The sequence below is a fragment of the Bombina bombina genome, chromosome 3 (genome assembly GCF_027579735.1).
Source record: "Bombina bombina isolate aBomBom1 chromosome 3, aBomBom1.pri, whole genome shotgun sequence".
NCBI lineage: Eukaryota > Metazoa > Chordata > Amphibia > Anura > Bombinatoridae > Bombina > Bombina bombina.
Window position 1 is genome coordinate 647,238,053 of NC_069501.1, and position 27,771 is coordinate 647,265,823.

Consider the following 27,771-nt stretch of genomic DNA (forward strand, 5'->3'; position numbering starts at 1 on the left):
CGACCAGAGCAACGGAGATGAGAAGGAGGCTATTATTTTCTCAATTGGAGCTGGAGTGAGGAAGGGCAGTTGTGGGTAGACCAGGTGCACTACATCTGGGAGCTAGATGGCACTCAATCCTCGGGGCTCCGTCAAGACTACAGAGAAGCGATGTGGGTAAGTTGAGGAAGGCGTCTCTGAGCGGTGCACACTGGTTACCACCGTGGTTTCATCCGGAGTCCATATATTTACTTTTGATCGATCGGTTAAGGGCTGCTCTGCAGAGAGGTGGAGATCAATTGGATCAGAACCATCGGACATTGCACATGGGTGCCGGGCGCCATCTTATATGCAGGCTTCTAGGATGCAGTCTCTTAGATCGGCATACTTTGTGTCCATCTGTCGGCCTAGCTCCAGAAGCAAAGCAGCTATAGCCAGTCGGGGATCCTCCATCCTGTGAGATAGCCATTAGATTAGCCCGTTATACCCGGAAGGCCGGGGGGGTTAGATAGTAAAACTTGCAGGCCGCCTCCTCACTCGACTCAGTGTAGAGAGTAGAAGTCCAAGTTGTGGAATCTGTTCAGGTATAGTCCTCTGATAGAGGGTATTAGCCTTTTATACACTTGTTTTTTAAATGGGAGATCTGCTAAACTTGAATAATCTGACGGAGATCGTGCAGAATCAAGTGCGGATGGCGGCCGAAACTTATTGCTGGCTATTTCAGATCCTGGGTGTTATTATAAGCCCAACTCGGCTCAGCTTGATATCACAAAATAAGTAGTAGTAGGTTGCTGCAGTTTACAGATGGATTGAGAGCTATATATCTAGTAAAACGTGAAAATAATATAAATAGACCCAGGAGCTTCATGAAAAGCGACCGATCATGGCCTCTTCTTAGCCACGCCCCCCTGTTAGGTTTTTTTAATTTAATTGTAATTTAGTATTTTTTAATTTTTGGTAATTAGGGTTAATTTAGGGGGTGTTAGGTTAGGGGACCTAGTAATTGAATTAGTTATTTGCGTTGTAGTTGGCGGTTTAGGAGTTAATAGATGTATTAGGTTAATTGTGTTGTGGGGGGTTGGCGGTTTAGGGGTTAATAGATTTATTAGGTTTAATGCGTTGTGGGGGGGTGGCGGATTAGGGGTCAATAGAGTTATTAGGTAGATTTGCGATGTTGGGGTTGGCGGATTTAGGGGCTAATACTTTTAGACATTTGCGTTTTGTTTCGTTCCAAATCAAAATTCAGACAAATTTGTCAAATTCTGAGCTTTGGATCGATTTGAATTTCTGAATTACCCTGGCAATGTAACTAAACTAATCCAAATGCATTTGTAATGAATAAATCCGAATTAGTTCGGATTTATTTGTTACATTTGAATGGCCATCGACTAATCACAATTACACTAGTATTGTTGTACAGTATATTAGGTTATATCACTCTGCTAGCTCTGTGCAGGGCACATTATGTAGCTGGTACCTGTGAGGTTGGCACTTAGGTGGTATGTGCTGTGTATTAGACTAGTATTATGTACTGCATATTAGGTTATATGCCTTTGCTAGCTCTGTGCATATTGTGTAGCTGGTATCTGTGAGGTTGGTACTTATGTTGATTCAGATGGGTTACACCTAATATACAGTACATAATACTAGTCTAATACACAGCACATCCCACCTAACACATACTGAACTTCCTATTCGAATCTGAATCAAATACATACGAATTTATTCAAATCCGAATGAATTTGAAACTAATACATTCAAATGTATCCAAATTCAAATGGATCTGAAAACAAAATTAGAAAAAATCAGAATCGGTCTAAAACGAAAACAAATTTTTCCGCAGCGCACGTCTACTTTTATTAGGTATATTGCGATGTGGGTGAATGGTGGATTAGGGGTTAATAAATGTATTAGTTAGATTTGCGATTTGGGTGAATTGCGGGATTAGGGCTTAATAGTTTAATTAGGCATATTGCGTTGTGGGGGGTTGGCGGTTTAGGGGTTAATACTTTATTATTAGTTGTGAAGTGGGGGTTTGTGGAAATAGGGGTTTTGACATGTCAGGTTTATTTTTGGGAGGTGTGTTAGAATTTTACAGGATATTTCACTTTTTAGTGTGTGTTTTTTTTATGCGCCGGCAGTTTCTAAAGTGCCGTAAGTAACTAGTGACTCCAGAAATGTGTATCTGGGCTTTGTTGGTTTATTCAACTTACGGCAGTTTATGAACTGCTGGCGGGGTTTATGTGATTCCCTGATGTGCGAGGGGAAATTACGGGTGACGCAGGTTTCAGCAGTTGCGCTGAAGCCTGCGCCGCATATGTAATCTCACCTGAGATTTGCAGACAACATGAGAAAAAAGAAATCCCAGCTGCAACATATAGAAACATAATTTTGCAGTCACACACTTAAAATGTTTAATTTCATTTTCAAAAAGAGGATTTCTATCAGCAGTTCTGTATTTGTTATCAGAATTTAACAGTTTGCCGTTCTATCTTGTTTATTGATTTAGTGTTAATTGGTAACCTAAAAACTCTCATTGGCATCTTCTTATAGATATCTGTCAAAGACAAACCTTTTTCTTGACAGTGAGGTTTGGAACTTTTGGTGATATTTTAATCCTCATCACTTTGCGGTTTCACTATTTACAGTGAACAAAATTACAAGTTGTGTGCTGAAAAATTGGCCATTGCGCGCTAAATCGACAGGTCTCCCGTATTACAAGTAGCTGTGGTGCGGCTATACCGCTAGCGTTTTAGCCGCAACGCAACTCTCCCTTCCGCACTCAAAAAATGACTTGAGTGCGGGATTTTCATACCGCTGTATTACAGGTTGTTAGGTGAAGGTAAAATGCTAGCGGTATAGCTTATACCACCCTGATCCATTCCGCAATCTGAGACCAGTAGTTATGGATTTTGCAAAACAAAAATGTTTCACAAAACTCATAACTAAAATGTTACAAAGTACACTAACACCCATAAACTACACTATTAACTCCTAAACCTCCACCCCCGCAAATACCATAATAAATCTATTAACCCCTAAACCGCCGGGCCCCCACATCGCAAAACACTAAATTAAACTATTAACCCCTAAACCTTACTATTCCCTATACTTTAAATTAAATTTTATAATATAACCATCTTAAAATAAATAAAAACTTACCTGTGAAATTAAAAAAAACTAATACATTAACATAACATTACTTTATTAACATAAAAAATAAATGAAAAATAAAAGTTACAAAATTAAAAAAATCTTAACACTACAATTTTTAAAAAAAAACTAACATTAAAAATAAAACACTAACGGCTAGATTTAGAGTTTTGTCGGTAAAGACCCGCGTAGCTAACGCAGCTTTTTTTCCTACCGCTGCCTCCCAAACAACGCTGGTATTTAGAGTTGTCTGAGGGGCTGCGTTAGGCTCCAAAAAAGGGAGCGTTGAGCCTAATTTACCGCCACTTCAACCTCTAATACCAGCGTTGCTTATGGAAGCGGTAAGCAGCTAAAACGTGCTCGTGCATGATTCCCCCATAGGAAACAATGGGGCAGTTTGGGCTGAAAAAAAACCTAAAACCTGCAAAAAAGCAGCGTTAAGCTCCCAACGCAGCCCCATTGTTTCCTATGGGGAAACACTTTCTAAGTCTGCACCTAACACCCTAACATGAACCCCGAGTCTAAACACCCCTAACCTTACACTTATTAACCCATAATCTGCCGCCCCCCGCTATCGCTGACACCTGCATTACACAATTAACCCCTAATCTGCCGCTCCGGACACCGTCGCCACCTACATTATCCCTATGAACCCCTAATCTGCTGCCCCCAACATCGCCGACACCTATATAATATTTATTAACCCCTAATCTGCCCCCCCCAATGTCGCTGCTACCTTACCTACACTTATTAACCCCTAATCAGCCGGCCAGACCTCGCCGCTACTTTAATAAATGTATTAACCCCTAAACCGATGCACTCCCGCCTTGCAAAGCCTATAATAATTTGTATTAACCCCTAATCTGCCCCCCCCCCAACGTCACCGCCACCACCTAACTTCAAGTATTAACCCCTAATCTGCCGACCGGAAATTGCCTCTACTCTAATAAATGTATTAACCCCTAAAGCTAAGTCTAATCCTAACCCTAACACCCCCCTAAGTTAAATATAATTTAACTTTATAAACTAAATAAATTAAATATTATTAACTAAAGTATTCCTATTTAAAACTAAATACTTACCTGCAAAATAAACCCTAAACTAGCTACAATATAAAGAATAATTATATTGTAGCTGTTTTAGGATTTATATTTATTTTACAGGCAACTTTGTATTTATTTTAATTAGGTACAATAGCTAATAATAGTTAATAACTATTTAATAGCTACCTAGTTAAAATAATTACAAAATTACCTGTAAAATAAATCCTAACCTAAGTTACAATTAAACCTAACACTACACTATCAATAAATTAATTAAATAAATTACCTACAATTACATACAATTAAATAAACTAAACTAAATTACAAAAAAAAAACACTAAATTACAAAAAATAAAAAAAATTACAAGAATATTGGGTTAATTACACCTACTCTAAGCCCCCTAATAAAATAAAAAGCCCCCAAAATAATAAAGGTCCCTACCCTATTCTAAATTAAAAAGTAACCAGCTCTTTTACCAGCCCTTAAAAGGGCTTTTTGCGGGGCATGCCCCAAAGTAATCAGCTCTTTTGCCTGTAAAAAAAAAATACAACCCCCCCAACATTAAAACCCACCACCCACATACCCCTACTCTAACCCAAACCCCCCTGAAGATCTCCCTACCTTGAGTCATCTTCACCCAGCTGGGCCGAAGTCTTCATCCGATGGGGCAGAAGAGGACATCCAGACCGGCAGAAGTCTTCATCCTATCCAGGCAGAAGAGGACATCCGGACTGGAAGACATCTTCATCCAAGCGGCATCTTCTATCTTCATCCATCCGACGAGGAGCGGCTCCATCTTCAAGACCTCCGGCCCGGAACATCCTTCTTCCCGATGACTACCCGACAAATGAAGGTTCCTTTCAGTGACGTCATCCAAGATGGCGTCCTTTGAATTCCAAATGGCTGATAGAATCCTATCAGCCAATCGGAATTCGAGGGACGCCATCTTGGATGACGTCACTTAAAGGAACCTTCATTCGTCGGGTAGTTGTCGGGGAAGAAGGATGTTCCGTGCCGGAGGTCTTGAAGATGGAGCCGCTCCTCGTCGGATGGATGAAGATAGAAGATGCCGCTTGGATGAAGATGTCTTCAGGTCCGGATGTCCTCTTCTGCCTGGATAGGATGAAGACTTCTGCTGGTCTGTATGCCCTCTTCTGCCCCATCGGATGAAGACTTCGGCCCGGCTGGGTGAAGACGACTCAAGGTAGGGAGATCTTCATGGGGGTAGTGTTAGGTTTATTTAATGGGGGTTTGGGTTAGAGTAGGGGTATGTGGGTGGTGGGTTTTAATGTAGGGGGGGGTTGTATTTTTTTTTTACAGGCAAAAGAGCTGATTACTTTGGTGCATGCCCCTCAAAAAGCCCTTTTAAGGGCTGGTAAAAGAGCTGGTTACTTTTTAATTTAGAATAGGGTAGGGACTTTATTATTTTGGGGGGCTTTTTTATTTTATTAGGGGGCTTAGAGTAGGTGTAATTAGCTTAATATTCTTGTAATCTTTTTTTATTTTTTGTAATTTAGTGTTTGTTGTTTTTTTGTAATTTAGTTTAGTTTATTTAATTGTATGTAATTGTAGGTAATTTATTTAATTAATTTATTGATAGTGTAGTGTTAGGTTTAATTGTAACTTAGGTTAGGATTTATTTTACAGGTAATTTTGTATTTATTTTAACTAGGTAGCTATTAAATAGTTATTAACTATTAATAGCTATTGTACCTAGTTAAAATAAATACAAAGTTGCCTGTAAAATAAATATAAATCCTAAAATAGCTACAATGTAATTATTCATTATATTGTAGCTATATTAGGGTTTATTTTACAGGTAAGTATTTAGTTTTAAATAGGAAGACTTTAGTTAATAATATTTAATTTATTTTGTTAGATTAAAATTATATTTAATTTAGGGGGGTGTTAGGGTTAGACTTAACTTAGATTAGGGGTTAATACTTGAAGTTAGGTGGCGGCGATGTTGGGGGGGCAGATTAGGGGTTAATAAATATTATGTAGCTGTCGGCGATGTTGGGGGCAGCAGATTAGGGGTTCATAGGTCTAATGTAGGTGGCGGCGGTGTCCGGAGCGGCAGATTAGGGGTTAATTGTGTAATGCAGGTGTCAGCGATAGCGGGGGGCGGCAGATTAGGGGTTAATAAGTGTAAGGTTAGGGGTGTTTAGACTCGGGGTTCATGTTAGGGTGTTAGGTGCAGACTTAGAAAGTGTTTCCCCATAGGAAACAATGGGGCTGCGTTGGGAGCTTAACGCTGTTTTTTTGCAGGTGTTAGGTTTTTTTTCATACCAAACTGACCCATTGTTTCCTATGGGGTAGTCGGGCACAAGCACGTTTTGCCAGCTTACCACTACCGTAAGCAATGCTGGTATTGAGGGTTGAAGTGGCGGTAAATTCGGCTCAACGCTCCCTTTTTGGAGCCTAACGCAGCCCTTCAGACCACTCTAAATACCAGCGTTGTTTGGAAGCAGCGGTAGGAAAAAAAGCTTTGTTAGCTACGCGGGTCTTTACCGACAAAACTCTAAATCTAGGCCTTAGGAAGGAAACCTAACTTAGTACGAAGAACCACCTTATCGGCATGAAAAATAAAATAAGGGGAATCACACAGCAGAGCTGAGACTTCATAAGATTCTTTGAGCAGAAGAGATAGCAAAAAGAAACAAAACCTTCCAAGATAACAACTTAATGTCTATGGAATGTAATGGCTCAAACAAAGTCAGCTGTAAATCTTTAAGAACAAGGTTAAGGCTCCAAGGAGGAGCAACAGTCTTAAAGACAGGCCTGATTTTGACCAAGGCCTGACAAAAAGATTGCACATTTTGCACATCCGCCAAACATTTATGTAGTAAAACTAATAAAGCAGAAATCTGACCCTCCAGGGTACTGACTGACAATCCCTTCTCCAGGCCTTCCTGAAGAAAAGATAAATTTCTATGAATTCTAATTCTACTCCAAGAGTAGCCCTTGGATTCACACCAATAAAGATATTTACGCCATATCTTATGGTACATCTTTCTAGTAACAGGCTTGCGAGCCTGAATCATGGTCTCAATGAACGACCAGAAAAAACTCGCTTAGACAGAATTAAGCGTTCAATCTCCAAGCAGTCAGCTTCAGAGAAATGTGATTTGGATGAAGGAAAGGACCCTGAATCAGGAGTTCCTTCCTCAGAGGAAGTCTTTAATCCTATCTTGAATTTTATCCAAGGAAGTCTCTACTTGAAGAGAATCAGACAAGGCATTGAATCAATAAGATACCGCACTAGTCACGGTGGCAATTCACACCACAGGTTGCCATTGGAGACCTTGATGAACATAAATCTTTTTCAAATAAGCCTCCAGCTTCTTGTCCATCGGATCCTTAAAAGAGCGGGCTATCCTCAATAGGAATAGTGGTTCTCTTAGCCAGTGGAAATGGCCCCTTCAACTTTGGGTACAGTATACCAAGGGTCTTTAATGGAGTCCTCAACAGGAAACATTTTCATAAAAATGGGAGATGGGGAAAAAGACACACCTGGTTTCTCCCATTCCTGTGAGATAATCTTCCTAGCACGGTCCGGCACAGGAAAACACCTCCGAAGTGGAAGGTTCATCAAAAAAACTAGGTTTCCTAGATTTCTTAGGAGTGACAACGACAGGGGTATCGGAGTCATCTAAAGTAGCTAAAACCTCCTTTAACAATACACAAAAGTGTTCAAGCTTAAATCTGAAGGGTACCATCTCAGTCTCAGAAGAAGCAATTATACAGTCTGAGATTTCACCCTCAGAAAGTCCCAATGTATGTTCCTCATCAGACTTATGAGAAAGGCAACTTGCGAAGCAGAACTGAGGCAGGCACCTTACTTTCTGAATTTCTAGATTTTCTCTTGCATTTTCCCTGTAATCTGAGAATGGCAGCTAATGCCGCAGATACTGCTGAAGAAACTTAGGCAGCAATTTCTGCTTTTAAATAAACTCCTCTAGGAGTTATAGAGGAACCACAGAGCACTGCATGTGACTCCATTTATGATTGGGATGTAGCAGGAGAAAGCTGAGGTATTATTTTAAAAGCATTATCCTGAGAGACATTAGGCTAAAAAATTTTACCTTTATTTTGCAAGGTTTTCTTGACACATGAAGAATAAAATTGCATAGGAGCTGCAATTTGTGCATCTAAACATAATAAGCATGAATTCATGAGAGCAGGCTCTCGCTCCATATCAGACATGTTGTGAAACAGTAAATAAACTTGTACAGATAAGTTTCAAAGATTTTAATATTCAATTAAAATAAGCTAAGGAAGAAATACCCTTTAAATTTTATCCCAAATTAGGATCAATCCTCAGCTAAAATTATGTGAGAAAAGTTAAGAAAAAACTTTTAAATAACATCAAATAAACTTTTAAAATACTGCTCAGGGCAACGCCACACCTCAATTACTAAGGTGCCTTACAACAACTTTTTCCTCAGAAACGTTATGAAGTAAAGCCGGTCATGTGACTGCAACTGCCAAGCTCAAATTACTGCCGCAACACAGAGAGGCACTAAAAATAGCTTCTTGGTACACTGAGTACCAGAAATAACCGTTTTTTAAAACCTGACAGTTTAAAATGTTGCAGCATTTATTTTAAAGCAAAGGGGAAATGAATAAGTTGCTGAAATAGAAACTTCAGCCTTACTTTCAGTTTAAACTTGTATTTTTTTATCAAGTAAATATGTGTCAGAAAATAAATCCTGATAAAAATATTTTACCCTTTCTTCTTAAAGAGTTAAAATGTTAGTCTCACACATGCTACAGTGCCTGCTTCATGCCCTAGTGTAACCCATACAACAGGATTGTCCCAATAAAAAAGCTGTGGTCTTAATTTGTTAAGTGCATGGTCTCCCCATCTGGAAGAAAAAGTCCTTACCTGCTCCACTGTCTGGCATGTAGACAGTTACAAGGTATGAGAAGACACAGATGGCGTCCCTCGAATTCCAATTGGCTGATAGGATTCTATCAGCCAATCGGAATTAAGGTAGGAAAAATCTGATTGGCTGATTCAATCAGCCAATCAGATTGGGCTCGCATTCTATTGGCTGATCGGAACAGCCAATAGAATGCAAGCTCAATCTGATTGGCTGCTTGGATCAGCCAATCGGATTGAACTTCAATCTGATTGGCTGATTGAATCAGCCAATCAGATTTTTCCTACCTTAATTCCGATTGGCTGATAGAATCCTATCAGCCAATCGGAATTCATGGGACACCATCTTGGATGACGTCCCTTAAAGGAACCTTCATTTGTCGTTAGTCCATCAGGGAAGGAGGATGTTCAACGTCGGCGGGATGAAGATGGATCCGGAAGACAGAAGATAGAAGATGCCGCTTGGAAGAAGATGGAGGACCTCTTCTTTGCCGCTTGGATCAAGACTTCTACCGGATGGAGGACGACATCGCCCAGATTGGATGAAGACTTCGGCTCGGCTGAGTGAAGACGACTCAAGGTAGGGAGATCTTCAGGGGGTTAGGGATAGGTTTTTTTTAAGGGGGGTTTGGGTGGGTTAGAATAGGGGTATGTGGGTGGTGGGTTGTAATGTTGGGGGGTATTGTATTTTCTTTTACAGGTAAAAGAGCTAATTACTTTGGGGCAATGCCCCGCAAAAAGCCCTTTTAAGGGCTGGTACTAGAGCTGATTACTTTTGTAATTTAGAATAGGGTAGGGAATTTTTTATTTTGGGGGGCTTTTTTATTTTATTAGGGGGCTTAGATTAGGTGTAATTAGATTAAAATTCTTGTAATATTTTTTTATTTTTTGTAATTTAGTGTTTGTTTTTTTGTATTATAGATTAGTTTATTTAATTGTATTTTAGTTTAGCTAATTGTAGGTAATTTATTTAATTAATTTAATGATAGTGTAGTGCTAGGTTTAATTGTAATTTAGGTTAGGATTTATTTTACATGTAATTTTGTAATTATTTTAACTAGGTAGCTATTAAATAGTTAATAACTATTTAATAGCTATTGTACCTAGTTAAAATAAATACAAAGTTGCCTGTAAAATAAATATAAATCCTAAAATAGATACAATGTAATTATTATTTATATTGTAGCTATATTAGGGTTTATTTTATAGGTAAGTATTTAGTTTTAAATAGGAATCATTTATTTAATTATAGGAATATTATTTTGTTTAATTTAAATTATATTTATGTTAGGGGGTGTTAGGGTTAGAGTTAGGTTTAGGGGTTAATAATTGTAGGTAGGTGGCGGCGATGTTAGGGAGGGCAGATAGGGGTTAATAAAATTTATTATAGTGTTTGCGAGGCGGGAGTGCGGCAGTTTAGGGGTTAATACATTTATTATAGCGGCGGCAAGGTCCGGTCGGCAGATTAGGGGTTAATAAGTGTAGGTAAGGTAGCGGCAATGTTGGGGGGGGGCAGATTAGGGGTTTAATAAATATAATATAGGTGTTGGCTATGTTAGGGGCAGCAGATTAGGGTTTCATAGCTATAATGTAGGTGGCGGCGGTGTCCGGGTAGGGGTTAAAAAAAAATGTATTATAGTGGCGTCGATGTGGGGGGGGGGCCTCAGTTTAGGGGTACATAGGTAGTTTATGGGTGTTAGTGTACAGTAGATAAGAGCTTTATATTCCCGCGTTAGCACATAAAGCTCTTAACTACTGACTTTTTTTGTCGGTAGGAGTCTTGTCGGTAGAGGGCCTACCGCTCACTTCTTCCAAGACTCCAAATACCGGCATTAGGCAGATCCCATAGAAAAGATAGGATACGCAATTGGCGTAAGGGGATCTGCGGTCAGCCTGGAGTCGCGGGGTAACGAAGTGAGCGCTAGACCCTTTCCTGCCTGACTCTAAATACCAGCGGGCGGTAAAAAGCAGCGTTAGGACCCCTTAACGCTGCTTTTGACGGCTAACGCCAAACTCTAAATCTAGCCGTTAGATTACAAAAAGTAATAAACAAAATTTTTTAAAATAATAAAAATTAATCCTAAACTAATAGCCCTATAATAACAAAAAAAAGCCACCCCAAAATTAAAACACCCCCTAACCTAACAATAAACTACCAATAACCCTTAAAAGGGCCTTTTGTAGGGCAGCTCTTTTACCTACAAAAATTACAAATTTCCCCCTAAAAGTAAACCCCACCCACCCAACCAACCCCCCAAAATAAGGGGCATTCAGCTCTTTTGTGCCCAATAAAATAAAAAAGCCATAATCTAAAAAAAACACACACAATTTTTTTTAAAAAAAGTCTAACCCCCAACTAGGTACTCACCATTTCTGAAGTCCAGCGAAGAAGGTCTTCTTCCAGGCGGTGATGGTCTTCTTCCATCCAGCACGGGGACCTCTTCTATATTTGAACAGCCAATAGGATTTAAGCAGCTCTAATCCTATTTGCTGATTTGAACTATATATATATATATATATATATATATATATATATATATATATATATATAGTGTGCGGCGACAATCGTACGAAGAGGATCCTCCACACTCGATGGCTCCTGTTTCCGCGGTCACCTCTGCTCCGCGCCACCTTCACCATGGATGAAGATGTCCCCAAACTGGATGAGGATGTCCGTGCCTAGAAGAAGACCTTCACCGCCTGGAAGAAGACCTTTTCCGCCGGACTTCAGGAACGGTGAGTACCTATTTGGGAGTTAACCTTTGGGGGTTGTTTTATTTTTTTGGGTGTTTTTTTTTAGATCAGGCCTTTTTTTATTTCATTGGGCACAAAAGAGCTGAATGCCCTTTTTTTTGCAATGCCCATACAAATGCCCCTTTAGGGGCAATGGGTAGCTTAGGTTTTTTTTAGAGTTAGTTTTTTTTATTTTGGGGGGTTGGTTGAGTCTTTGTTAGTTTAGGGGTTAATAGGTTTAGTTTAGTCTTTGTTATGTGGGGGGTGGCATTTTAGGGGTTAATACATTTATTATAGTAGTTGTGATGTGGGGGGCTGGCGGTTTAGGGGTTAATAGGTTTATTATAGTAATAGCGATGTTGGGGGTGGTGGTTTACGGGATAATAGATTTATTTTTTTAGTAGCGATGTGGGAGGCCGGCAGTTTAGGGGTTTAGAGGTTTATTCTATTAGTAGCGATGTGGGGGCCGGTGGTTTAAGGGTTAATAAGTTTATTTAGTGTCGGCTATGTGGGGGCAGGCGGTTTAGGGGTTAATAGGTTTATTATAGTAGTTACAATGTGGGGGACGACGGTTAAGGGGTTAATAGGTTTATTATAGTAGTAGCAATGTGGGGGGGGGGTTAGGAGTTAATAGGTTTATTTTATTAGTAGCAATGTGAGGGGCCGACGGTTTTAAGTGTTAATAAATGTATTCAGTGTCGGCGATGTCAGGAGGGCGGGGGGGATTAGGGGTATTTAGACTAGGGGTTTATGTTAGGGTGTTTTACATAACGTTCTCTTTCCCATAAACATCAATGGGGTTGTGTTACGGCGATCTGCCATTCCCAATCGCAGGTGTTAGTTTTTTTCTAACACTTTCTCCCCATTGATGTCTATGGGGGGAAGCCGTGCACAATCAGACCTTGGGTTTTGTGCAGTATGGTGCTGATCGCACAGCACTAGGAGGTTTTTCTGTAACTTGTAATGGCAGCTCTATGGGAGAGTGCGATACCACTCATGTTTTTGCGTTATATATGCACCTGGTATAGCGCGCAACTTGTAATCTCAGTGAGTGTGAGCACTGTTAACTTAAGAAAATGACAAAAGGTTATCGGCATCCATTATCAGCAGTACCAAGTTCTAGATTAATCTGATGTGATTAACAATCTCAGCTGTGTTTTAACTAAGAAAGATTGTGATCCCTTTGTCAGAAAGAGTCTGTTTCTAAGCTTTTCCAATATGGGGGGGCAGAAACATTAGAATTCACCCCATTGTGTTTTATGGTGAAATAATGATACTACTATAATGCACAAACATTTCACCTTATTAGTGAGAAAATATAAATATTTGAGAAAACAGAGCAGACAACATAAGCACGATATATAACGTAGAGATAGCAAAGCAAGAGAGGCATATGAACTTTAATTATGAAAATGTTTTGAGTAGCTGGCCAACATTTACATTTAATTAAAAATAGAAGAAAAAGTACTAATTAATTAATAAGACATTGTTTTTATATCTGCTTTTAAATGGAACAGATACCTGGTTTATCAGTACTGCTGCAATTGAAATCTGTAGCACTTTCCTTTATGGGAACCATATCCAGCTCGCTCTTGGGCCTAAAAATAATTAGATTAATATTGAGGAACATTAGTGATAATGTTTTTAAAAATGTGATTAACAATAAAATGTGTAGTGTTTATGTTTTAATGTAGATGATGTAGCTGTATAATCTCTCTTCTTTTCTCTTCTGAACAATACATATTAATGTAACAAAGTATTTCCTTGAAAGTTTTAGCCCTTATTTAAATGGTTTCTAATGTCTAGTTACAGTATGTCACACTGTGAGACAGGGTAACACACTATTTTGAGTGGCTTCTCCAGATCACACTATGGATAAGGATTTTCACACTTTGAAATTAAGTCATGTATAAACTGGGTGTAGGTAGGGTTGCCGCTATCCTCTACAAAAATACTGTAAATCTGTAGTTAACTAGTCACAATGGTAACAACACCCCCTGCAAATAGCCCACTCTCTTGATTCTACCAAATGAGCAGTTGTACCTCTTGGCTGTTAATGTTATGGCCTCTAGTTATCAACATGTCTACTTACCTGCCATCGCCGGCCCCAATACGCCCGCCTCACATCGCCGCGCAGACCTAATATACGCTCACCAAAGTTATTAAAAAAGCTGTCCAAAAACCGCACACCAAGTACGGGGCGATGAGCAGCCGGACTGTGATAGTTAGCACTCTTCCGATCATCGCTGCTCTTCGGCTTTTCTATCTAGCACTTATTAATATCCCCTGTCACTAAGCAGCCCACACTAAACACTACTGTTCACCCCCTTATACCGACGCCCCCGGTGGACCCCCCGCAACCTAAATAAAGTTATTAACCCCTAAACCGCCGCTCCTAGACCCCGCCGCAACTATAATAAATGTATTAACCCCTAAACCGCCGCTCCCAGACCCCGCCGCAACTATAATAAATGTATTAACCCCTAAACCGCTGCTCCCGGACCCCTCCGCCACCTACATAATACCTATTAACCCCTATCCTGCCCCCCTATACCGCCACCACCTATAATAAATTTATTAACCCCTATCCTGCCGATCCCATACCCTGCCGCAACTAAATAAATTGTTTAACCCCTAAACTGCCGCTCCCGGACCCTGCCGCCACCTATATTAAACTTATTAACCCCTAATCTGCATCCCTACACCATCGCCACCTATAATAAATTTATTAACCCCTATCCTGCCCCCCCTATACCGCCGCAACCTATAATAAAATTATTAACCCCTAAACCTAAGTCTAACACTAACCCTAACACCCCCCTATCTTAAATATTAATTAAATAAATCTAAATAAATAATACTCTTATTAAATTAGTTATTCCTATCATTAAATAAATTAATCCTATATAAAACTAAAATACTTACCTGTAAAATAAACCCTAATATAGCTACAATATAACTAATAGTTACATTGTAGCTATTTTAGCATTTATATTTATTTTACAGGCAACTTTGTATTATTTTAACTAGGTACAATAGCTATTAAATAGTTATTGACTAATTAATAGCTACCTAGTTAAAATAATTACAAAATTACCTGTAAAATAAATCCTAACCTAAGTTACTATTAAACCTAACACTACACTATCATTAAATAAATTAACTACAAGTACCTACAATTAAATACAATGAAATAAACTAAACTAAAGTACAAAAAAACAAACACTAAATTACAAAAAATAAAAAAATTACAAGAATTTTAAACTAATTACACCTAATCTAAGCCCCCTAATAAAATAACAAAGCCCCCCAAAATAAAAAAATGCCCTACCCTATACTAAATTACAAAAGTAATCAGCTCTATTACCTTACCAGCCCTGAACAGGGCCTTTTGCGGGGGCATGCCCCAAAGAAAACAGCTCTTTTGCCTGTAAAAAAAAACACAATACCCCCCCCCACATTACAACCCACCACCCACATACCCCTACTCTAACCCAAACCCCCCTTAAATAAACCTAACACTACCCCCCTGAAGATCTCTCTCTACCGTGTCTTCACCCAGCGGGCCGAAGTCTTCATCCGATCGGGCAGAAGAGGACATCCAGACCGGCAGAAGTCTTCATCCAAGCGGGGCAAGAAGAGGTCTTCCATCCATCAGAAGTCTTGATCCAGGCGGCATCTTCTCTGTTCATCCATCCGGAGCGGAGCGGCAGCATCCTGAAGACATCCCACGCAGAGCATCCTCTTCTTTCTTGATCGGACGACTAGGTGACTGTACCTTTAAGTGACGTCATCCAAGATGGCGTCCCTTGAATTCCGATTGGCTGATAGGATTCTATCAGCCAATCGGAATTAAGGTAGGAAAAATCTGATTGGCTGATTCAATCAGCCAATCAGATTCAAGTTCAATCCGATTGGCTGATCGAATCAGCCAATCAGATTGAGCTCGCATTCTATTGGCTGATCGATCAGCCAATAGAATGCGAGGTCAATCTGATTGGCTGATTCGATCAGCCAATCGGATTGAACTTGAATCTGATTGGCTGATTGAATCAGCCAATCAGATTTTTCCTACCTTAATTCCGATTGGCTGATAGAATCCTATCAGCCAATCGGAATTCAAGGGACGCCATCTTGGATGACGTCACTTAAAGGTACAGTCACCTAGTCGTCAGGATCAAGAAAGAAGAGGATGCTCTGCGTGGGATGTCTTCAGGATGCTGCCGCTCCGCTCCGGATGGATGAACAGAGAAGATGCCGCCTGGATCAAGACTTCTGATGGATGGAAGACCTCTTCTTGCCCCGCTTGGATGAAGACTTCTGCCGGTCTGGATGTCCTCTTCTGCCCGATCGGATGAAGACTTCGGCCGCTGGGTGAAGACACGGTAGGAGAGATCTTCAGGGGGGTAGTGTTAGGTTTATTTAAGGGGGGTTTGGGTTAGAGTAGGGGTATGTGGGTGGTGGGTTGTAATGTGGGGGGGGGTATTGTGTTTTTTTTTACAGGCAAAAGAGCTGTTTTCTTTGGGGCATGCCCCGCAAAAGGCCCTGTTCAGGGCTGGTAAGGTAATAGAGCTGATTACTTTTGTAATTTAGTATAGGGTAGGGCATTTTTTTTATTTTGGGGGGCTTTGTTATTTTATTAGGGGGCTTAGATTAGGTGTAATTAGTTTAAAATTCTTGTAATATTTTTTTATTTTTTGTAATTTAGTGTTTGTTTTTTTGTACTTTAGTTTAGTTTATTTCATTGTATTTAATTGTAGGTACTTGTAGTTAATTTATTTAATGATAGTGTAGTGTTAGGTTTAATTGTAACTTAGGTTAGGATTTATTTTACAGGTAATTTTGTAATTATTTTAACTAGGTAGCTATTAAATAGTCAATATCTATTTAATAGCTATTGTACCTAGTTAAAATAAATACAAAGTTGCCTGTAAAATAAATATAAATGCTAAAATAGCTACAATGTAACTATTAGTTATATTGCAGCTATATTAGGGTTTATTTTACAGGTAAGTATTTAGTTTTATATAGGATTAATTTATTTAGTTAATTTAATGATAGTGTAGTGTTAGGTGTAATTGTAACTTAGGTTAGGTTTTATTTTACAGGTAAATTTGTATTTATTTTAGCTAGGTAGTTATTAAATAGTTATTAACTATTTAATAGCTATTGTACCTAGTTAAAATAAATACAAAGTTGCCTGTAAAATAAATATAAATCCTAAAATAGCTACAATGTAACTATTAGTTATATTGAAGCTATTTTAGGATTTATATTACAGGTAAGTCTTAGTTTTAAATAGGATTCATTTATTTAACTATAGTAAACTTATTTCGTTTTATTTAAATTATATTTAAGTTAGGGGGTGTTAGTGTTAGGGTTAGACTTAGGTTTAGGGGTTAATTCGTTTAATATAGATGGCGGCGGTATAGGGGGCAGGATAGGGGTTAATAAATTTATTATAGGTAGCGACGGTGTAGGGGGCAGATTAGGGGTTAATAAGTTTAATATAGGTGGCGGCGGGGTCCGGGAGCAGCGGTTTAGGGGTTAAACAATTTATTTAGTTGCGGTGGTGTAGGGGGGCAGATTAGGGGTGTTTAGACTCTGGGTACATGTTAGGGTGTTAGGTGTACACATCTCCCATAGGAATCAATGGGATGTCGGGCAGCAGCGAACATGAACTTTCGCTATGGTCAGACTCCCATTGATTCTTATGGGATCCGTACGCTGGGCCGGAAAAGTGCAGAGCGTACCTGGTAGTCATTTGATAACTTCCAAAAGTAGTCAGATTGTGCCGAACTTGTGTTCGGAACATCTGGAGTGACGTAAGAATCGATCTGTGTCGGACTGAGTCCAGCGGATCGAAGCTTATGTCACTATATTTTACTTTTGCCGGGCAGCAGGGCTTGACAACTAAGGCGAATCAGCCTCGCCACAAATACGCTGCGGAATTCCAGCGTTTTTGAGGTTGACGGCTTGATAACTAGAGGCCTATGTCTTCTGATGGCTAGTAATACATGTAAGCAGTAGTTATTTAAAACCCTTGACTACCCTTCACTTCATTCTGCTCCATATTTTAAATGTATTAAGGCAAAGGAGACTTTTAACATTAAGTAATGTTCTGGGACTTTAAAAAACTGGACATTTAAAGGGACAGTAAACCTCAAAAAAATGTTATATAATTCTGCATATAGTGCAGAATTATATAACATTATATTAGCGCAATCTTTATAAACCCTTTTATTCCCTTTGCTTTTTTTAAAAAAACGGCTGTTTTACAGACCCGCTCTCTGTACTCTGCTGAGCGGGTCTGTTTTATTCACACAACGCATCGGGCCAGCTGTATAGTCACAGCCCGGCCCGACCGCGCCATTATACACAGTGCAGCTCGCTCCTGCTGTCAGACAGAGCAGGAGCGAGCTGCACTTAGTGTTATGGCGCGGTCGGGCCGGGCTGTGACTATACAGCTGGCCTGATGCGCTGTGTGAATAAAACAGACCCGCTCAGAAGAGCGCAGAGAGCGGGTCTGTAAAACAGCCGTTTTTTTAAAAAAATTAAAAGGGAATAAAAGGGTTTATAAAGATTGCAAACTAATATAATTATGTCCTGAAAATATATATATATAGGGGGAACCCAGTAATACTCTTGAGAAAAATGGTGTGTGTACATTCTATTGACTCAATGAAAAATAGGATGGGTCTTCATATTTTTCCAGTGCTGCTTTGTATTCACAGTCTGGCCCTGTTGAAAGCCTTTCCATCTCTCTGCACATCTGCATTCTGTTGGCTTGTTTCTTTATAATCAACCTCTCTCTGAAAATGTCTGTATTCTACTTGTGTTCCTTAGTCTTTAATCAAGTTGGTTATTTAACCATAAGCGATTGTCAGCATTTCTCATTTAAAAATACTTTCATGGTGATTATAACTAACATTAGAACTTCTAATATGACAACATCACAAATTGTAATATAGTAGGTTTTGGGATGTTTTGTTCTGATTTCATATGAAAAGGTATAAGCAGTTCAAACAATACAATTCTTTTACATACCTTTATTGTTACATTCTTCCAGTCTAATTTCCAAAAGTAAATTGAAAAGAAAATATTGATAACAAAATAGCAAATAATTACTCCAATCCAAAAGCCTGTGAAAAGAAGTAAAAAACTAAAAACACTTATTTTTGGAGCAGTTTCTTAATATAACATTATCATGGTTTAATGCGATAAGTACAAATAAGTTATTTCTCTTTTTTAAACACATAAATACTCCAGAAATATTGAATCTTGATGTTTTAGAAGATGCATTATATGGCCAAAAGTATATGGACCACCTGCTAATTATTGAGTTCAGGTTTTGCAGCCACACCCATTGCTAACTGGGGCAAAAAAAAATCAGTACGTACCCATGAAATATCCATACACAAACATTGGCAGTCTTACTGAAGAGCTCAGAAACTTTAAACATGGCACTATCATAGGATGCCCCTGTTGCTACAAGTCAGTTTGTGAAATTTCTGCCCAACTAGATCTTCTCAGGTCAATTGCAAGTGCATTTTTTGTAAAGGAGAAGCATCTAGCAGCAAAAACAGGCAAGCCACAAATTAGTTGACCATGCACTGCAGAGTTCCAAACTGCCTCTGGAAGCAACATCCTCACAATAACTGTGCCTCAGTAGCTCCATGAAATAGGTTTCCATGGAACACTGATTGAGAGCCAAACTTTCTCACCTGACCTCACAAAAGCTCTTTTGGCTGAATGGGCACAAATTCATGCTCCAAAATCAGTGGAGTTGCATCTATATTGCAACTAACAATTTCTGGCCCTATAGAACAAGGAAACAGTCAAAAGTCCAGCACCCTTAAATGCCCAATGCTCGCTGCCAGGGTTCCTGCAAACCCCCCAAACAGATGCACACAGAGAATACATAATGGCACTCAAGCATGTCCTTATATACCTATACACAGGTGTAATTAAGTAACAATTAGCAAACAGCTGGTAAATTACAACCTTTCAATAGTATTACACCCTCTAGTGGTGATTTATATTATTGCATCATTACATTTGTTTATTTTCACAATCCTTCAACAAATGATACAAAAAAGAACAAAGTGCTCAAAAATCACTTAAAAACTAATTTAAAATCATGGAAAGCAGTCATTTTGAAGAATAATATCCAATTTCATAAGAAAATAGACCAATCCAGATCTCTATTCATACCTTTTGGTTGCAAAGTCCCTAACTTAAAGATCCAAAAAGCTTCTCTTTTCTTTAATAAATTTTCCCTATTACCTCCTCTCCTGGGTCTATGTACCTGTTCTATAATCTGAAACCTGAGTTGAGAAATGTTATGTTTAGCCTTAATAAAATGGTGGGCAACAGGGGCTTCTAAATCCCCCCTCCTATAGAACAAGGGCCATTGTTAAAGGGACAGCCTAGTCAAAATTAAACTTTAATTATTCAGATAGGACATGTAATTTTAATCAACATTCCAATTTACTTTTATCATCAAATTTGCTTTTTTCTCTTGGTATTCTTAGTTAAACCTAAACCTAGGTAGGCTCATATGCTAATTTAAAGTCCTTGAGGGCTGCCTCTAATCACATGCGTTTTAAATTGCTTTTCACAACAAAAGACTTGATAGCTCACGTGGGCCATATAGATAACACTGTGTTCAGGCACATAAAGTTATTTAAGATTTAGCACAACACAATGCTAAATGCAAGTCAATAGATAATAAACAGTCACAGTCATGTGATCAGGGGGCTTTCAGAAGGTTCTTAGATACAAGTTAATCCCAGAGGTAAAAAGTATATTAATATAACCCTGTTGGTTATGCAAAACTGGGGAATGGGTAATAAAGGGATTATGTATCTTTTAAAACAATAACAATTTTATTGTAGACCCTCCCTTTAAGGATATCATCTACAAAGCATTACTACAAACTAAAAGAAAAAGCTCCCTATAAAAAACTATCTACTCTAACATATGCACAAAAGAAAACTTAAAAACATCTAGAAAAATTGAAGAAAAAGAAACACAAGACAATCTTGTCAGGTTTAGAAATGCTATTCTAGGGCAACAGTATTTATGAATTCCACATGCTTAAATGAGGTTTAGGTGAAAAATACTGATCATATCTGTATAATGCCCTGGAATTCTCACAGCATGTTTTTCTGATGTCTTTATACTACTTTACCCTAATAAAACAAACATGCAAATATTTTACAACAAACATTTACATAACCCATTCTGTTTCCAAAGTGAGTATGGTGTAATTATTGTTTTCCCTCTTTGCTAGTGGTTCTCTCAGCTCTATACAAGTTAATGACAGGAACGACCACTAACAAAACATTAGAAATTGTAAATAAAGCCTATTTTAAACATGATCCCATCATAACAAGGAGACCCCTTAAAAGCCTAATCAGTATTCATGAACCAAACCTAATATCTATCAGGATGTAATCTAAATAAGGAGGTAGAGAAAACTCATGAGCTCAGTCACATATTGAGAACCAATAAAATACGGCTAGATTATGAGTGAAAAATCAGCGTTAAGGCTCTTTTCACTACCGCTGGTATTATGAGTCTTGCAGGTCTAGCTGCACCGCACACTCGTAATCTAGCCGTATTTTATTTTGGCCGTAACACAACGTAACTACCGCAGCTTTCAAAAAGTCCTTTTTCAATGGGACTTCTTTTGCGCCGGTATTACGAGTTTGCCTGGGAGGCCAAAAAGTGAGCGGTACACCCTAAACCATCAAGATCCATACCGTAAACTGAAAGTCAGTAGTTATGGGTTTTATGCTACATAAAACTCATAACTAAAATGCTAAAAAGTACACTAACACCCATAAACTACCTATTAACCCCTAAACCGAGGCCCTCCCGCATCACAAACACTGAAATAAAATTATTAACCCCTAATCTGCCACTCCGGACATCGCCACCACTATATGTGTATATTTGATCATTTCTTTTTTATTTTGTGTAATTTAGTGTTTGTTTTTTTTGTAATTTGGTTAATTGTATTTAATTCATGTAATTTATTTAATTATAGTGTAAGGTTAGGTGTTAGTGTAAGACAGGTTAGGTTTTATTTTACAGGTAAATTTGTATTTATTTTAGCTAGGTAGCTAGTAAATAGTTAATAACTATTTACTAACTATTCTACCTAGTTAAAATAAATACAAACTTGCCTGTGAAATAAAAATAAAACCTAAGATAGGTACAATGTAACTATTAGTTATATTGTAGCTAGCTTAGGGTTTATTTTATAGGTATTTATTTTTAAATAGGAATTATTTAGTTATTAATAGTAGGTTTTATTTAGATTTATTTTAATTACATTAAAGTTAGTGGGTGTTAGGGTTAGGTTTAGGGGTTAATAACTTTAGTATAGTGGCGGCGACGTTGGGGGCAGCAGATTAGGGGTTAATAAGTGTAATGTAGGTGGCGGCGATGTCGGGGGGGCATATTAGGGGTTAATAAGTGTAATGTAGGTGGCGGCGATGTCGGTTGCAGCAGATTAGTGGTTAATAAGTGTAATGTAGGTGGCGGCGATGTCGGGGGTGGCAGATTAGGGGTGTTTAGACTCAGGGTTTATGTTAGGGTGTTAGGTTTAAACAAATTTTCTTTCCCCATAGGAATCAAAGGGGCTGCGTTATGGAGCTTTACGCTCCTTTATTGCAGGTGTTAGGCTTTTTTTAAGCCGGCTCTCCCCATTGATGTCTATGAGGAAATAGTGCACAAGCACATAAAACCAGCTCAAAGCAGCGCTGGTATTTGTGTGCGGTATGGAGCTCAATTTTGCTTTACGCTGCAATATTGCCTGCTAACTCCGGGTTTATGAAAACCTGTAATAGCAGCGCTATAGGGAGGTGAGCGGTGATAATAACTTGCAAGTTAGCACCAAGCAACTCTTACCACAAAACTCGTAATCTAGCCGATAGTTAAGAAAATTCTCTGTACTGGTGCCAGCCTCAAAATGACTAAATTGACTAACAGAGGAACCTTATGGTTCATCTTATGGTGAAGGGATATGTTACCCACATGCTTAATCACTTGTAAGTGTAAGTTTTGGAAGTAACCTAAAATGGAGGTTTGTTTGTGCAATTGTGAATGGTATTCATCCAAAATGGAACACCCATAACATTTTATAGATTGTATTTATTTAAGTAATTTCTGATATAAGATATTACATACCAATCTGTTTCAGGATTGTGAACAAAAAGTCATGTGTTATATCCCAGCTTGCCATGGAGAATATGGCTAAATTAATATCATAGAAGCAAAAGACATCTCAACTTTAATTTTACATTTTTACTTATCATGTAATTGTGTGTGAATGTTTGTATGTGTGCATGTATGTGTTTGTTGCATGTATATGTGTGCATGTATATGTGTGCATGTATGTGTTTGTTGCATGTATATGTGTGCATGTATATGTGTGCATGTATGTGTTTGTTGCATGTATATGTGTGCATGTATATGTGTGCATGTATGTGTTTGTTGCATGTATATGTGTGCATGTATATGTGTGCATGTATGTGTTTGTTGCATGTATATGTGTGCATGTATGTGTTTGTTGCATGTATATGTCTGCATGTATGTGTTTGTTGCATGTATATGTGTGCATGTATGTGTTTGTTGCATGTATATGTGTGCATGTATGTGTTTGTTGCATGTATATGTGTGTGTGCATGTATGTGTTTGTTGCATGTATATGTGTGCATGTATGTGTTTGTTGCATGTATATGTGTGCATGTATGTGTTTCTTGCATGTATATGTGTGCATGTATGTGTTTGTTGCATGTATATGTCTGCATGTATGTGTTTGTTGCATGTATATGTGTGCATGTGTGTGTACATGTGCATGTATGTGGGTGTGTTTATGTATGTGTGCTTGTTTGTGTACGTGTGTGTGGGTATTTGTTTATGTGTGCATGTGTTTGTGCATGCGTGTTTGTGTATGCGCACATGTGTTACATTTGTGTGTGTGTATATGTTTGAGTGTGTTTATCTTATGCATTTTCCTTCATTCATCATTTTAACTTTGTGATAATTCTGTAAACAAATTGCTCATTTTTATTCGATAGCTTACCATATTTATTTTTATAATAAATTAATTAAATCACAGTGACTCACCTCCTATTCCAAGCTTTGCTACAAACATAAGCGGAACTCCAATAGGGAAAACAAAGACACAATATCCAATGCCGTATGCTAAAGCTCCTATTCCCTGTTTGCCAATTCCTCTGAGAAGTCCACTAAATATGCACTGCAGGGAAAAAACAGAACACTGGGTAAGATTGTAATTAAAATAGCACGTGTCCCTTCCGAAATGTGTCTGCTTCTCTTTGCGTTATTTCATTTATATCTAAATCATTACCAGAATTGTGTCTGGTTCCTGCTTATTAAATTATTTTATTTGGTCAGGTTTTTATATAAAAAAAACCCATCGAAATCATTGTAGAATTAGAGCGTAATAGAAGAGCAAACTGTAATGGGGCTTACTAAACTCACACTATGATTTAACATATATCTAGTTTTAATAAGGCAAATCCCCTATCTATTTATGTAACCTGACAAATCTGACTAAAATAATGAGAATCTCATTGCACAAACACAATAAGTCAGCATTATGACCATAATGGTGAATTCAAAAAAGATATTTCCTTACTTATTCATGTTCTCAATTTTGCATATGGGGCCCATTTATCAAGCTCTGTATGGAGCTTGTGGGCCCGTGTTTCTGGCGAGTCTTCAGACCTCTGCTCCATAACTTGTCCGTCTGCTCTGAGGCAGCGGACAGACATCTCCGTAATTCAACCCGCTCGAATACAATCAGGTTGATTGACATCCCCTGCGAGCGAGCGATTGACCGTGAATCTTCAGGGGGCGGCGTTGCACCAGCAGTTCACAAGAGCTGCTGGTGCAATGCTGAATACGGAGAGCGTATTGCTCTCCGCATTCAGCGATGTCTGTCGGACATGATCCACTGATCGGATCATGTCGGACAGACACATAATAAATAGGCCCCATGCTATTTAACACACTAACTCGTGCTCAACTGCATGCTTATGTTGTCTTGAATTAGAAGTTTATATTATATTAAGCTTTCCACTATCATGATCGAAAATAGTCATCACTTGCTAGCACTCATCTCAATTCCTCCTGTGGTTAATAGGGACAGTCAAGTCAAAAAAACACTTTCATGATTCAAATAGGGCCTACAATTTTAAACAACGTTCCAATTTACTTTTATCACCAATATTGCTCTGTTCTCTTGGTATTCTTAGTTGAAAGCTAAAACTAGGTAGGCTCATATGCTAATTTCTTAGACTTTGAAGGCCGCCTCTAATCTAAATGCATTTTGACAGTTTTTCACAACTAGAGGGTGTTAGTTCATGTGTTTCATATAGATAATATTGAGCTCATGCATGTGAATTTACTGAGGGGTGAGCAATGATTGGCTAAAATGCAAGTCTATCAAAAGAATTGAACTAAGGGGGCAGTCTGCAGAGGCTTAGATACAAGGTAATTACAGAGGTAAAACGTATATTATTATAACTGTTTTGGTTATGCAAAACTGGGGAACAGCTAATTATGGGATGATCTATCTTTTAAAACAACAACAATTCTAGTGCTGACTGTCCCTTTAATTACTGTATAGTTGGGTTATTGAGACATTTACAATTAACCCCCCCCCCCCAGTACACAATACTAATATAAGAGGTTAATTAGTTATACATTACTTCTGGGGAGTGGGGGAGGTTTGGCCCCATTGCAGATAAATGCTTTTATTAGCACTGGATTTATAAATACTACATATGTTGCAAAAAGTCTACTTAACATCAAGCAAGACATATAAATGATACAATTTTAGTAGTCACATGACAGGAATGCTGGTCTAATCAATAGGCAATTTTCACCAATCAAAGTTAAAGTGAATGTAAATTTTGATGCTAATGGGCCCGGTTTTTAAAAATTTGATTAAAAACAGGGGCACTTTAATTCATCAAAATTTACATTTCACTCCTGTTGTGAAAAAAAACTTACCTTTTAAACTTGACAGCAGCTCCAGCTTCCTCCGGTCGTCGCAAGCCATTTCTGACGTCAGAAATGATGGATAGGTCATCATCCAATCACGTCTTCCCCCGGGGGAATCAGTGTCTGATTCAACACCATGATTGGAGGAAGCCGGATTCCTCATTTTAGACCCAGGAAGAGGCTTTGCGATGGGTGGAGGAATCTGGATCGGCTGTCAAGATTAAAAGGTAAGTTTTTTTTCACAACAGGAGTGAAATGTAAATTTTGATGAATTAAAGTGCACCTGTTTTTAATCGAATTTTTAAAAACCGGGCACTTTAGCATTAACATTTACATTCACTTTAATATAGGCCTGATTTGAAGCAAAATGGCAATCTAGGTTACTGAGTGTGATAATATTAATTACTTTCCTTGTATTTTCATTTTCCTGTTGTTTTTAAATGATTTCTTTATTTTATTAAATTAATTTTACAATAAATTTAAACTGTTATATTTTAATTATATGCTTATAACTGTAAATGTTTTTAATTTTTATTTTCTTTTTTTCTACACAGCATTGGGTAAATAACTTATCTGTCTCCATGTTGCCAAAAATATAGAAATAAAAGAATAACGTCAATTTGTATATTTGAAAATCTTGATGTAAAAAAGATAAGTAATTTTGCAGAAATTATTAAATTGAAATTCTTATTAATAGTGAACGTATCCCAATAAAGGGATAAAAAAGAGCGCTGATGTTATAAAAGAAAAATAACACATGCAATGTAAAACAAGGTGAAATACTTTGAATATAGTAGATCAGGTCTACCGTATTAGTCCCGTGAAATGTCCATAAGCTGATAGTAACTTTGAAGGAATAAAGATATCCTCCTAATAGGTATGGTGAATCAGGCTGCTCCTCTTAATCCCAGAGAGTATAGGACAACTGTTAAAATACAAAGAGTAGAAAGAGGGCGCCACAATAGCGTGATACCGTCTGGATATGCAGGTACAAATATAAGTAAGTATTATGCTTACCAAATAGTGTGGCACTTTGCTGTGACCAGTTCAAGAAAGCAGGCTAGCACTTATCAGTTCTCAACCTCAACCAGGTTGTTTTATCTGATGAAACAACCTGGTTGAGGTTGAGAAATGCGTCATAAGTATTAAAAGCCATTTTATTTGAAGTTGTCTGTGTTGTGGTTTATCAATACCAACTGAACAACACACAAAAGATTACACCTTTGCAGCACCTGGAGTCCGGCCAACAGGAGGCATATACAAAGATACAACTAGGACAAGTGTCTTTGAAGCTTGGCTTCCACAGTGTACTAGCCACTGATAAGTGCTAGCCTGCTTTCTTGCACTGGTCACAGCACAGTGCCACACCATTTGGTAAGCATAATACTTACTTATATTTGTACCTGCATATCCAGACGGTATCACGCTATTGTGGCGCCCTCTTTCTACTCTTTGTATCTTATTAATAGTAGTTGGATTTTAACAGAAAATCATGTGAGGTTCATGAAAAGCTTAATGTAATTTCATAGCTTTGGTGTACTATTGTAATAAATAATTGTATACTTACAATTGCTGAATCCAGTACATGAAAAAGAGCACATAAGGGCAATACATTAATTACCAGTGCTGTTATATCCCTGAAAAGAAGCAAAACATTTTCAAGAAAGATACAGGATACTTCAAATAAAACTAAATGTCAGTTGCGCATAACTCTGTGGAAGATTCCTTTACACTAAACATCAAACCCCCCATGCTAATTTTACTAAAAATAAAAAATGTAAAATTGCAGAAAAAAATAAACAAAGCTATCCAAAATAAAAAAATTAAACTTAAACTAATACCCCTATAAAAATAAATAATCCCTCCAAAAATAAAAAAATTCCCTAATCTAATACTAAACTACCAATAGCCCTTAATAGGGCCTTTTGCAT

General features: G+C 38.1%; 1 long non-coding RNA gene across 1 annotated transcript in view; it reads right to left on the reverse strand.

The window, feature by feature from the left end:
- LOC128653835 (uncharacterized) overlaps window positions 1-27,494 on the reverse strand; it is a 33,187-nt gene extending 5,693 nt beyond the window's left edge. The window contains exons 1-4 of the long non-coding RNA XR_008401395.1: window positions 27,408-27,494; window positions 23,936-24,068; window positions 18,842-18,936; window positions 13,316-13,392 (exon numbers count right to left, since the gene is read on the reverse strand). This is a non-coding gene — a long non-coding RNA (uncharacterized LOC128653835). The remainder of the gene's footprint in view (window positions 1-13,315; window positions 13,393-18,841; window positions 18,937-23,935; window positions 24,069-27,407) is intronic.
- Window positions 27,495-27,771: the final 277 nt, after the last annotated feature.